Here is a 13,979-nt window from a genome sequence, read left to right on the forward strand (position 1 = left end):
TAGGAATCACAAGTACTCCATAAGCTGCATTTACACAGATTCTTGTTCTCAGTTTGTTTTGATATTCTAGACAGAGCTATCCAGAAAAAAATTTCCTTGAAAGGATATATGTGAACATCCCTCTTTCATAAAGCAAGAATTTTAGTGCTTATATCACCTTTTGGAAGTACATCCTACTCAGTGGTAACAACCAATGCTATTACTCAAACAGCTGATGGAACTATTAAAACTATACCTTAAATATTTTTTGGAGTTTACTTCAGCTTCACTCAACCCACCTGCTCTTCAATTCTCCAAAGTTAATAAATAAGGAAGAAGAAATATAGACTGTTCCTTGTTGTCAGTACACACGACTGACCCAGTTCTAGTACATCCCTAATCCTTTCAGTGCTAAGTGCCACACTAAGTGAAGAGGAATTGTCTTGAGCTGCATATGAAATAAGCAATACAGTTAGCGTACACAAGTAATTGAACCTTTTTAAAATTAAAACGCTAAAAAAAGGGCAACAAAAACATAAAACCAGCGGTCGGACACACGTGATCTTTGTAAAGGTGGTTAACTGTCACTCCATCGCTTCCAAGTCAGTCTGTCGCTGAGCCTGCTTCTAATTCAGGCATCTGTGCTTCAGAGACTGCTCCAACCTGCTGTGTGGCTTTTGTTATTTACTACAGCTTCTGACAGAAGCCATGACTAAGTACATTTTTCAAGTCATTCACAAACTCCAGCTCTTCGTGAAGTTTCTAATTACTGCATTAGCAGTAGATGACTGACTTCCCTGAGCTGCTGACATGCCTTTGCAGAACAGAAAACAAGAATTTTAAACAGGTAGACATACTGGAGTCTGAGTTTAGGAGCGTAGATTGGTTATTGCTTGGTTTTGTCCTGTTTTTAAATACGCCTGAGTGCATAATTTTGAAGAACACACACCAAACCCAGGAAACTGAACAAAAGAGATGCTCTGGCAAGCCATACCCAAGGACTGCCAGAGAACAGTGGGGAGCTATCGGCAGTACTGAAATCATCTTAATTAACTTTACCTAGCTGATTAATTAGGATTTGGAGGCAGTGGTAGGGATATTTACCAAAACTACAAGCTGAAAGCAACGAGCCATAGAAATGCTACCCTGACACACAGAGGCATCAAGGAGAAGGGAAGGATTTCCTCCCACCAGGTGTTGGTGCCCAATTGGTTTCGTGTTCCTCACTCACTGAAAGTGATACCTTCACTAGGAGAGTGGTTAGGCCCTGGAACAGGCTGCCCAGGGAGGTTGTGGATGCCCCGTCCTTGGAGGTGCTCAAGACCAGGTTGGACAGGGCCCTGGGCAACCTGATCTAGTAAAGGTGTATGTTTGGTGGCCCTGCTAGGCAGCGGGGTTGGAACTACATGATCCTTGAGGTTCCTTCCAACCCGGGTCATTCTGTGATTGTGTGACACCAGAACCAAGACTGGACCTTGCAAGGACAGACTGAAGGTGAGAAGATGCATCTACATGCTGACCTTTTGATCTACATACTACACTTTGCTTGGGGAAAAGACTAAATACTACCTTGAAGAAAGTGTTTATGAATCATTGATCAACCACTGTCATCAGCTCAGACAAAGAGGTTTCCAAGCACCAATTCCCCCTCACAGCCAATTAGATCAAATGGCTGGGAACAGACAGAGCTGTAGTTCAGAAAACCTGTCAGCAAATTACGGTGTGGAATTAAATCAATGAAGTGCAGAAAGACAGGCTTGTTATCTGCAGGATGAAACCACTTACTGTAAGGGACAATTTTACACTGGAATCTGCATCTACTCCTCTGCACATCATAAAACATCAGAGGTGACAGGACATTGCCACACAACACCCTCCAAACGTTTTCAGGCAATGTTATAGCTGTCTGGACAAGGCTTAACAAACCAGTTCCATTTTGCTAGGAAGACTTCTCTAACCACAAGAAACATGCATGATTACATTCACTTGGAAACACTGTGAAGTTTTAGGGGATGAGGACAAAAATCTCTGGCTTTAAGAAATGGAAAATAGGTTTATTTCTGAAATGTGTCAAGGAGCTTATTGCTTCTTTTAAATAAGGTGATATATCCATACTAGATGCCATGCAGCAGTTACTGCCAATTCTTACGCTGAGAGTTTACTTTGTCTTGCTGCAAAACAAGAGAAGAGATGCTCAAAAGTTTGTTACTTAACCTGTACTCTCACATCCCAAACATAATGGGCTTCTTGCACTGATGGCAACTGCTAATCATTCTGTCAAATAAAGCAGTCTGTCTAAAACCCAGAACTTCCCACAGCTCAGCACTACTTGCAGAGCAGGACAGGGCAAAGAGGCAAAAAATCCAAGTGGTTCCTCAAAGCACAATTTGAAGGTTATTCTAGATAAAGTTACTCCTCAGCTTCTGATCTACAGTACACCACATTCAGTCTTACATCTTGTGTTGGAATCAATAGCTTTTACACTGGAAAAGTGACAACATATTATGAAAGCACCGCAAAAGTATCAACAGGAATTCCCTAATCCCTCAATAAACCCACAAAGCACTTCAAATCTTACTTGAAGAATTGTCATTAGTGTTAACGGGATCTTTTGCCAGCTCTCACACGTAGCAGTGGAAGCTCAGTATAACTACACTCTAGCATTTCTTTCATCAGAGTAGTTGTAGCATTAACATGTGCTTGTGTGCACCTGTTACGTAAGCAGCGAGCACAGCAACGTTTTATCTTTCTACTTCAATAAAGTATTAGCCAACAAATTACTGATAGAACTGGACAGACAAACTGCTTTCCACAGGGCATCCAACAGATGCTAGAAGTCCACCCCTGCCTGCCAGAACCCAACCACAGATCAGTCTGCCAAGCAAATCAATGACCCCATCCTATTCTGTCACAAGCAAGAGGGAAAGCACACTGTGAGCTGGAAGGGCAGTCCTTCCCTGGCTTTCCTCTGCTGTCCCTTCTGGCAAAGGGTTCAGCCTCCAGGATCAAAGCATTTCCCTCCCCTGCTGCATTTTGGCACATCGCAGGACTTCAGCGCTCACTGCATGATAGAGCTGAGCATAATAAATGAGCATGCCAAGCAATTCCACATGCGTGTCCTGTGTATTTCATCTGGATGGTCAGCCTTTCCTGAAAGGGGTTGAACATCTCAAGGAACACAAAGCTGTGACGAACGTTCCCTAACCCCACCCTCCCCAACCTTTGGAAATACTGATATTTCATCACTGACTGAAATTTAAATGAAAACCTACTTTCTGAAGGATAATCGCTGAACAACACAGTGTTCCTCCAACTTTTTGTTCCAAGTAAACAGGCAGTTCAGAAACCACACGTAATTTGTCTGCTCCCCCAGCCAAAACTTTGTGTTGTGAATCCAATTCAAAAACAACAGAATCACAGGATGGTTTGGGTTGGAAGGGACCTTTCACAGACCATGTAGTTCCAAGCCCCTGCTATAGGCAGGGAACACCTCCTCCCTCTAGACCAGGTTGCTCACAGCCCCATCCAGCCTGGCCTCAAATGCTTCTGGGAAGGGGGCATCCAAAATCTTGCTGGGCAACCTGTTCCAGTGTCCCACCACCCCCCACAGTAAAGAGTTTCTTCCTATTATCTAGTCTAAATAAACACTCTAGTTACAGAGATATCACATTCAGTTTGAGGAAATATCACCAATGAATAAGAAGGTGCTAGGGCTTATTTTTCAATACACGCTTTTTAAAATCCAAAAAAATAAAAAGCCATGGGAACATACCAAATTGTATTAAAATTCACTCTTGGGTAAGAGAAGATACAAAAATGGACTCAAAGGTAGAAGCAACAGAAATGAACCAGAGCAAAACAGTCAAATCTGAAGGTAAAGCCATTTTTAGGCCCCAAACTAAGTACTTTTTGAATTGCCCATCTGATTTCCTAGTTTGATGGTCTACTTGACTCTCACAATTCCACGTAGCATCAGCTTAAAGGCCAAAGGATGTGGCTACATGGCCAACTGTATCAGGGTGACAGAGCCATGCTCCTTCCAGCTTGGTGTAGAAGTACTGACTGGTGTAAAAACCCCCATCAGCTGGGTCAGGCTTATCTCAATGAGGCATGGAACTCCTGAGCTGATTAAATCCACGAGAAACATCTTCCTCTCCACATCTTAGAGACTTAAAAATATCATTCCGTTGAAGAGAGAACTTTTTTTTTCCTGTGTAAGAGTTACTCTTGTAAGCTGATTACGCTTAAGAAAATTCATAAGACATTAGTAGTAGAAAGAACACATGGTAAAAGACAGAATTGTTCTTAATTGGAAGGATTTGTATTTCCTCACGATTGAGCATTACAAAAGAATTGCTACACATTTCCTATATAGCCAACTGTATTGTATAACCGAATTTTCTGCTGGATGATACACAGCACAATAACAGACATCTGAAGGATCTATTTAGCTTAGGCAGTTTTCCAATTTATTCAGTGTCATCATTTGCGTGCCTGAAAATAGACCCGGGATATACACCTTGAAGATTATTTAAATGTAACGTTTAGTATTTATTGAATCTAATCTATATCACTCCTGCATTGGAGTGCATGGAGTTACTGATACTTAACTGTGGATTTACATATGTATATATATATATACATACACACACACAAACGTATTTATATACTCCCACCTCCTTCACACTGAAGCTGTTGACTGAGCACATACTACATCTCAATGTTACTTGTAGCACTTCTAACACAAAAGTTTCCTTTTCAGTGCAACAAGGGAACAGCAGCTGGGTCACACACAGAGAAACCCTATGGAGACTTCCTGAAGATGTGCAAGGTCTGTAGTAGTTAAAAGAGGGTTTATAGAACACAAAACTAAAAATGCTTACTTAAGCATGTATTTACTTGGAAACCACACAAGCCTAAACCAGCTTTGGGGCATAAATCACAAGCTTTAGCTGCTTCAGGTCTCACTATCACCAACCTCCAGTACCCACACCGTGAGCTGAACAGTAACTCCAGAAAGAAAAACCAATGCCCTGGCCTGGCTTGTGACAGCTGAGAAACTACACATGCATCCCCCTGCCATTCTATGACAGGGACACTGAACTCCAGCATAGAAAAAGAACAGGCAGCTGGGGTCAGAACACATCTTAAAATAGCTGCAGCTGAGACATCAGAGTTTGAAAGCACATCCTTGAGGTGCCTACAGCAGAAGCCCCAGCAAGGCAAAATGCACAGCTCCTCTAGAGGATGGCTTTGCAACTGTTAATGACAGCACTGAAGATGGTAGTTCAAATTTCACAAGATTATACTATTAGTTGTAAAAACTACAGCTGAGTATGCATCACTTAAAGGCTTTTCTCAGAATTTTCTTACCCTTAAGCTTCTGAAACATAAAGATCATCTTCCTTCAGCCAAGAGGAAACGCAGAGTTTGAACTTTGTCTAGTTTACATCAGCCAAGCTTATTAATAAAAAACCCTCAGCATTAGCCTTGCATTATTGTTCTATAGTATAGGAAACCAATGGTGTTCCATATTAGATAACCTAAACTATTCCCCATAGGACTCATCTATACACTTCCCTGGAGAAGAATTGAAATTGAAATGCTGTAAGAAGAATCTTTGCATTTCAGCCTAGCTTTACAGCATCCAAAATACTGCCATTTCCACCATTACTCCTCTCAGGAAGCTATTCTATCCTAATAATCTGCTGCTGTCATTTTTTACACCCGATGGTATACAGCCAATGCCATCTTTGTCTTTCCTTAGTTTCACTCCATTTCTCTTACTTAAATCAATGGCACGTGAAAGTACATTAAACAATTACTATTCTTCCATCTACTGCCAGAGAACTACACTGCACTTGATGCTAGCTCACCTTAACAGTCTCCAAAGAGAATTAATATCAGTGGAGATGGTATCAGCAGCTGATTAAGCTGCACTACAGTAAAGGCAGGCATCAAGAGTTGAGATGCACATTCACTTGTTCTGGTGAGTTTGAAGTAGGAGCCTCTGAAAGCACAGCTGTGTGAATACACCTGGTGAAAGCCATCACTACCAACAGGACCTGAAACAGCCCAATACAGATGTCAACAAGATCACACAATGCTAAAAAAGATAATCCTAAGAGTTCTTAACCTTTTGAGGCTGGTTTCCAAAGTTCAAATACAAGTACACAATCATCCCTACTCAGCTGTTTCAGAAACAACCTGCTATTTGCTGTTTTGCAAAGCAGCATTCACTTTTTATTTTCCCTCACAAGGGTTATCTCTTTAAAAGTTGCTACAAGTGTTCTAAGGCTTTCAATTTCCATCGAACCATTTGCTGCCTCACAAGAAATGATCACTCAGCAACAACTGCTCTGGCTTTACAACACTAAGCCCCATCACTTCCCCAGCTGCTCTTATTGCAGCTGCAGGCCACTTACCTAGAGGTGGCCCATCAGGCTCCCCTGCTTGAGAACTCGTCCCCCAGAAAGCAAAAACATTATCTGCTCAAGTGAATGAAATCCATGCAAAACATTTGAGGATTGGCACCAGAGCAATAGGAAAACATGCTGTCTTGCAAAAAAGCCCTAGTGACCAAAGTGCCAATACATAAAACCTTACTCACCCTTTCCTAAGCAGGATGTTTACTCACTTTTTTCACCTCCTCACACCATCGTTTGTTCCCCTACACAGATTGTTTTACTGATGGTTAAAAGGAGCAATAAGGCACACAACAAAGGCTGCTACAGAGCCGCTGGGGTGGCAGGGCTTATCCGGGCAAGGTGAAGCAGATCTCAGCCTGACAAGAGCAACTGGGCTGACAAAAGGCAACAAGTTCAATCAGACCAAGCCTTGCTGGCTTATCAAAAACATCTTCAGCTGCCTTTGCAAAGCTGCTGTGGGAAACGTGCTGAACAGAATGCTGTTAACTACCACTGCGGCCATCTGCACTGCTGGAGGCATGGCTTCTGGCCAGCAGGCCAAAGACCTGGACACAGTGGCCTTTCAACTGCACCTAAAGTCAAATCCCCCTTCTGGCTTGACTCTCATCATCAAACAGCTGAGCTTAAGGAAGGTCTCCACAAGTCCCAGCAAGTCGGTTTGCTTCTATCTTCACAGAGGCTGGAATCAAAGCTGCTTTCTGCCAGTCCGCACCTGAGGTAACCCCACCTTGAGTCACACCAGCAGGCCTCCCCAACCACCCAGCAGCTCCACAAAACTGCTGTCACAGAAAAGGATAACAGGAGAAAAACAGGCTATTTACTACCAGGAAATCAAGAAGTCACCAAGACCAAGTGATTGTAAACAAGACAAACTTTGCCATAAACATTACAAGAGCCTCTCTGTTACAGTATGTTACAGTATAAATCAAGCCACGTGTATTTGCCACACTTCTGTTCTCAGGTCAACCACGAGCGCAGTGCTTTTAGTTTTATAACTTAAAAAAATCACTGCACAAATGGAGATCACATATTTCAACATAAAGATTCTTCCATTTTAACACCAGAAGTTTGTTTCCTACATGCACAGAACTGCTAAAGTCTACACTGGCAGATTCAGCATGGATGGAACACATCAAAACTAGATTACACTCAGTCTGATCCTCTGAAACCACATACACCAACAGCACTAAGCTCACATCAACTTCAGTGCTCAATACAGCAATGCACTTGCTATACATCAACCTACAACTACCCAAAGAAGCTAACTAGAGATTTCAGGTAATTTGGTTTCTAGTCTAACATTTGATTGATACAACTTCAGTTTAGGAAGTCTTTAAATGAGTTGATGCAGACTACAAACAGAACTTTCTGCCTGCATAGAAAAAGCACCTAAAATCAGGTACAGATACAGCTGTATGTGATTAACGATGGAATTATCTTCACACACATCAGATGAGTTGGAAGGATTTTGTCCTCTTTTACAAGAACAGTTATTCAGTTTGATACCTGTCACCATGGCCAGTAAATGATGCTCACTAAAAGCAGTTAAAGAAGTTGGATGTTATAACATATTACTCCATCCCAAGAAGTTGAGGCAAAGTATATCAAGCACTTGGTTGCTAAATTCATTACCAAATAGTTCTGATTTTAGCTTCAAGGGTTTTGATTACAACTGACTCTGAAAATAAACCTAGTTACCAAAGAATCCATCTGTTTGGTGCCACTGTCTTCAGTTTTAAGAGTACTGTTTTGTTGCTGAGGTAATGTCTACAGATTAAGCAATTCAGAGCCTTACTGTGTTAAATGCTGCAGACAGTCAACAAGTCCTTGCTCCAAAGAATTTTAAGAAATCATTAGCTAATACAAATCTCTGCACCCATACACTAAGTGCTCAAAATAAGTGACTCGTCTTCAGCTCTCAACTGAAAGCAGAGGGTTGGTTTGGTTTTTGTTTGTTTTTTTTATTAGAACGTTACAAATGATCATCCCTCAGAGGCCACAGGCAATGCTAATGGAGAAAACAGATCCGTCCATTAAAAACTGAGTATGAATAAAGAAAGCCAGGAATAAAACTTCTGGGAAATGTAGTTTTCCAAAGAAAATGTCAATATGGAACAGAGAACCAGAAAGTATGACACCAGAGGAGAAAGTTACAGCAACTACTCTCCTTCAGGCCAGAAAGAGCTGTTTCTACATGCAATTTCAGATGTTCAGGAAGCAACAGCTGAGTTTAAGGCAACTAACATCAAACCCTTTAACAGCCAAGCATAATTAATTTTCCAAACGTTTAATATGCAACAAAACAAGGCATTTCAAATAAATCAAGTGCAAGTCATCATATCCCCTCATCCCCTTCTTCACCATTTGCAGCCTTGCATAAAAACTGACTTGCAAGTGACTCGACCAATTGGTGTGCGAGCACTTGGGAGGGAATAAGCATTAAAGCATCAATCAGGAAGAAGAGAAAGCCTGGCTCTCCCAAGTTTCATCCTCTCCATAGCACAGCACAAGCTGGTACAACAAGATGTTCCCACCCCGTGAACTCTGGAAGTTTCCCAACTATTGGAGCCGTTCCCTCTACGAGCAGCACTGCCTTAGCCAGGAGCTACTCTATTGCATCCCTTCCTGTAACACAATCACTTTTTCATTCTATAAAGCAACAAGGTAAACGGCATGTCAAATGATAAATTCAAGTTTGTATTACTCAAGAAGGAAGGTCACAATAAAGTGCAGAGAGCAAACACGACTCTTAGGAAAGTGGATGGGACATAACACCAACTGTTCAATATTGAACCCACAAAGTACCACTAATTAAAGGCTAAGGAGTTCTGCATTCTACAGAAATCATATAGCAAGAGAACAGATCAAACCCGAGCTTCAAATGCTGCTTCCTACCTAAGCAAGCTACAGCTTTTTAGGGAGAGAGTCACAAAATGTACATAACCACTTTGCAAGTGTTTATAAAACTTCACCACTTCATTCTGTGCATTTAGAAATGAATTAGAGAGGAAGAGCATATCAGATATTTCTAATGCTAAACAAAACAAAGAAATGATTAAAAGCATCTGAGTATGTACAGGAGCTTCTTTCATAAAGACTCATCACAGAAGTGATGACTCTGCCCACCCAACATTCACCTTTACACAAAGTCCACTTAAAATCAGCCCATCTTTAACACCTGAAGAAGCAACACTGAAAGGATGACAGCTTTTTTTCCACTGAAGCAACTATCAAATTCTCCAACTGTGAAGCAGGACAACATACTAAAATGGCTTTGCGTCATGAGAAAGAGTAGTAACCAACCAAGAACAAACACAACGTTCTGCATAAAGATAATAATAAATGGCTTTTGGGATATGGAAGGTAGCATCACAGGTAACACACTCAGGTAATTGAGGGAATCTGTATGCACGATCTCTCTAGATTATTCCATACTAATGAGCCTGTGAAACAGCAGAACATCTCACTTTCCACTACATTTCCTAAATGCTTTATGCAAACACTGGTAAAAGGACACTGGCAGATACAAGGAATCTCTTAGCAAGCATGTAGACAAAGAACACATAAAAACCTTTATAGCCAACAAAGAACAAATTTAAAGCTGGTTACCAAAACCACAGAGGAAAGCTGTTATAGAAGTAAAATGGTATCATGAAAGTTGAGGGGTTTTTGTTTAAGTTTGTTTCAATACTGAACACAGTCCTGCCAAAGTACATGGATTGAGCAGATAAAAGCACTACAAAAACCGAAGCCTTTATGCACCACAATAGACATGCTATATAACAGAGTTCACACATTACTTAAAGCCATCCATGAACAAGTGGCCAAAGAAATCTGTTGTGAATACATAAGGATTTTAAAGAAAGAGGAAAGAACCACGTGCAATGATATGGAAACCTCTCAAAAAACCATCTCTGAGAGGATGAAGCAGAACTCTATCAGCCTCAAGCCAGGAACAACAGCTCCAAGACACCAAATAACCAGTAAGGCAAGGGCCTTAAAGTAGGAACTTTATCCCCAAAACCTGGGAGTGCAAGACTGGACTAAACAGTGTTTATAGTTACTGGGTTTTACTTCCTCTTCAGCATGAGGATCCCCCGCCCCCCCAGAGTCAGGAGGGGGTTGCACGTTCCTCCATCTTCACCATAATAACTGACTTCTGAAGCCATGCAATTCACACCAGCTGATATACCAGTGTATTGGTTACACCAGCCCATCACCTACTGGGCAGCCTATTGGCTGATATGGTGCTTCCTTAACCACCTCCACCAACTGCGATTGCTAAGACAAAATGCTTTACTATTAGTAGTGACCTAAAAATACACAGGAGAGAATGACACAACACTGACATTTTTTTCATGTTCATGCTCTGATGGTGCAGTATTTTGTACCCATCAACTCTTCAAGTATCAGGTTGATACGCTAATTAAAAGCGATCATCTCAGTTTGATTTTCCTGGACACGATTTAGCAGAGGGTTGTTAGAGTTGGGATGATGATCAGGTTGCGGTTGGACTTGATGACCTTTAAGGTCTTCTCCAACCTGAGCAATTCTATGGTTCTAACAGCCGATTAGTTACAAGGGGCACTTTACAGTGACTGTTTAGTGACCTTTACTGATAGGATTTTTTTAATTCTTGAAATAAAAATCAGTGGAAACTGAAAAATTGAAGAAATTTGACAGCGTTTGTATCATCAAAGCACTCAAACAAACCACCTGAGCAGCTTCAAACCACTAAGAGCTCAGCTTCAGCACCGCCGTGGCACAAACCCATCCGACCATATGGAACAGCCATCAAAATAACACCTTCAGCAGAACTGATAAGAACAAGGAACGACCCAGCTGGAATCCCACAGAGTTTCCTGGCAGGAGGTTGGAAAACAATCCTTTTTGTTCAAACGCTATTCCTGTACCTCCTCACACCGTGTCAAAAGTTAAGAATATCTTCCTGAAGCTCAGCCCATCTTTCTAATTACACAACCGTGCTCGCTACGCTGCGGCCGAAGGCTGAGCGCCTCAGGATCTCTTCTGTTTCAGTTCTATCTCCCTCCTCTCATTCTCATCGCCCATACGATGCACTGATTCACCGGTAGCCCGGCGGATTTCACCAGATGACATCACCAGGTGAAACCCAGCCCAGCTCAGCCGCACTTCCTGCCCATGTGTAAGATGGGGCACGCCGCACCGCCGCCTCAACCCTTCGGTGTTATTCACCTCCATAAGTTTTTACAGCACCCCCCAACCTCAGCTGTTGCTGCAAGACGGCAACTTCCCAGCAGGACGGCTTCGCACCGCACACCGGGAGGGGACCCGCACACACACACAAAGCCGGCAGTGGTTGCTCCGCGAGGCCGGACCGGGCCCCCCTTACCCGCACCGCCCAGGGCAGACCAGCCGTCAGCGGTGGGGCCGCTCGGTCAGGCCCGCAGGCCCCGGGGCAAGGAGCCGGGCCCGCCCCTCCCGCAACAAAGGCCTCCCCCCCGCCGACCCGGAGTCGTTACGTACCGGAGCGCGGCGCTGGCTGGGAGGCGCGGCGGCTCTCATAGCGCCGAGACGGGGGAAGGCGTGACGGTCACCGACGGCCGGCGGCGGAAGGAAGCGGCGAGGTCGGGCGGGAGCGGAGCCTCATCGCTGCCCGCACCGCACCGAGCCGAGCCGAGCCGAGCCGAGCTGAGCTGACCGCCGATAGCGCTGCGGCTCCCGTACAGCCCCGGCTGCTGACCGCCGCTCCGGCACCGCTGCCGCCGCACTTCCGGACAGGGAGGGGTCACGCGGTGCCGCGCAGCGCCGCTTCCATCCGGGACATGGAGCGACGCCACGCCCCTACACTAACACCCCCCATAACAACCCCATAACACCCCCACTAACAAACACCACCCTGCGGGGCGGGGCCCGGCGGGCATCTCCTTTGAGTCTCACTTCAGGCAAAGTCTCTGCAGATCATTACAGATCATTAACAGGAGCCGTGAAGAACGCATACATATTTATCAGCGGACAAAAGGCGAGATTACAGCTCAGAAGTTCTTTAGCTGCCACCAATCCATCCATCCATCGGCCTACAAACTTCTTCCTCTCGCCCTCAGATATTCTTTTGTGTGGGTAAATGCCGCTGATGTAAGTAGTTGCCAAGTAAAGCAACGAGCACTTTCCAGATCCGAATCTCCAGTTGGTTTTATGAGAAAATGATTTTCCTGCACTTCCCCCCTCCCAGCCCTTCCTCAACAACAGCTCGATCCTGTTCCCTGCTATTCCCATTTCCATATCCTAAATTTGTTTCTCCTTTGTGCCAAATTAGAGCGCACCACGCAGTACCGACCTCTTGCATCACCTTAAGGTGAAATACTCTCAAGTCTGGACTCATCATCTCTTGCATTATAGCAGCACTTAGTAGGTCAATTGAGATAAGTGGCCCTTTATGCCAGACGTTTTACAAAACATACGAGACAAAGGGAGAGTTTAAATTCTAATTATAAAGGACAGAAAACAGCAAACAAAAATAAGACAGAACGAAACGGTCAAACAACTCTTCGAGAGCAAAGATCCCAGCAGAGCCCAGAGGGAGAACTCAACTTTCCTCAATACAGAGTGAATGTATTACATAGATCACACTTCCCAAGTCAGACAAGAAGCTCCGCAGGGATACACGCATACAGTATAGGCTTATTTCTAGCAGAAATCTTACTTTTGTTTGTTTAAACTACTATATCTTCATCAAAGCTTTTCGGGAAAACGTGCCGTGTTATTTTACTGTCTATACAGGTAAAAGCCGAAGAGAAAAACACCTCTGTAGATGTTCTTTCTTTTCATCTCCCACTGGGACAGAGCAGCGTTTCCACTGCACTGAGGTGCTGCCGTCCTTCTCCATGAAGTTCTCTTATTACTCTGTGGACCTTTTCTTGAGGGTGGACTTATTTAGTTACCATGCTCAGCAATTCTGAACAGAAAGATTTTGTTTAGGAGCGCTCCTACAAAGAGTAAGGAAGCACTTTGTAGGGGTACTTGGAGATGTGAACTGCTGTGATCTGGGCAAACAACACAAACCTTTCGTCTTTCCAGGGTGGCCAAATTTCAAGCAGTCGGGACTACCACCTTAGATAAACCCTTCAGCATAACAGCCCTGTCTGCCTGTGCTATTCGAAACAGAGAATATAGTCCGTGTTACTGACTGGATTTCCTCACCCTTGTTAGGTGACATGAGGTGGACTGTATGAATTCAGCTGCTGTACATGATGTTAACACAGTGTTTAAAATAGTCTCTCATCAGTGCTAGGCGTCTGAGCAGGCCCACAGACTCAAGGGAAGCGGTTGTGTATGTAAAGATGCACTTGAGTGATTTGCAAGTTGAAGTTGCAAGTGGAAGTAATTCTCTACTCAGTAAGTAACCGCATTTCAATAGTGAAATTATGCATTCTCATTCATTATACAACCCTTTGAGATCTCTTTGGTGAAAGGAAGCATTTAACACACACATGCAAACACGCGTTCCAGATTGAAAGCAAGGTTAAATCAGTAAAATCAACTGTCTGAGCCAAAGTCAAAACATGAGTAGTAATTTTGTCTAATTTCTTAAGC

At 43.4% G+C, this 13,979-nt stretch overlaps 1 protein-coding gene across 2 annotated transcripts in view; it reads right to left on the reverse strand.

Moving 5' to 3' along the window:
- Positions 1 to 12,165, reverse strand: part of SPOPL (speckle type BTB/POZ protein like) — a 28,498-nt gene extending 16,333 nt beyond the window's left edge. For both annotated transcript variants that reach the window (XR_001556660.3, XM_015869112.3), the window contains exon 1: positions 11,913 to 12,165. The gene's annotated coding sequence lies outside the window, so the exon portion shown is untranslated. The remainder of the gene's footprint in view (positions 1 to 11,912) is intronic.
- Between the last annotated feature and the right edge of the window lie 1,814 nt (positions 12,166 to 13,979).

Source organism: Coturnix japonica, chromosome 7, assembly GCF_054131305.1.
Source record: "Coturnix japonica strain WE chromosome 7, WE-NBRP24, whole genome shotgun sequence".
Classification (NCBI taxonomy): domain Eukaryota; kingdom Metazoa; phylum Chordata; class Aves; order Galliformes; family Phasianidae; genus Coturnix; species Coturnix japonica.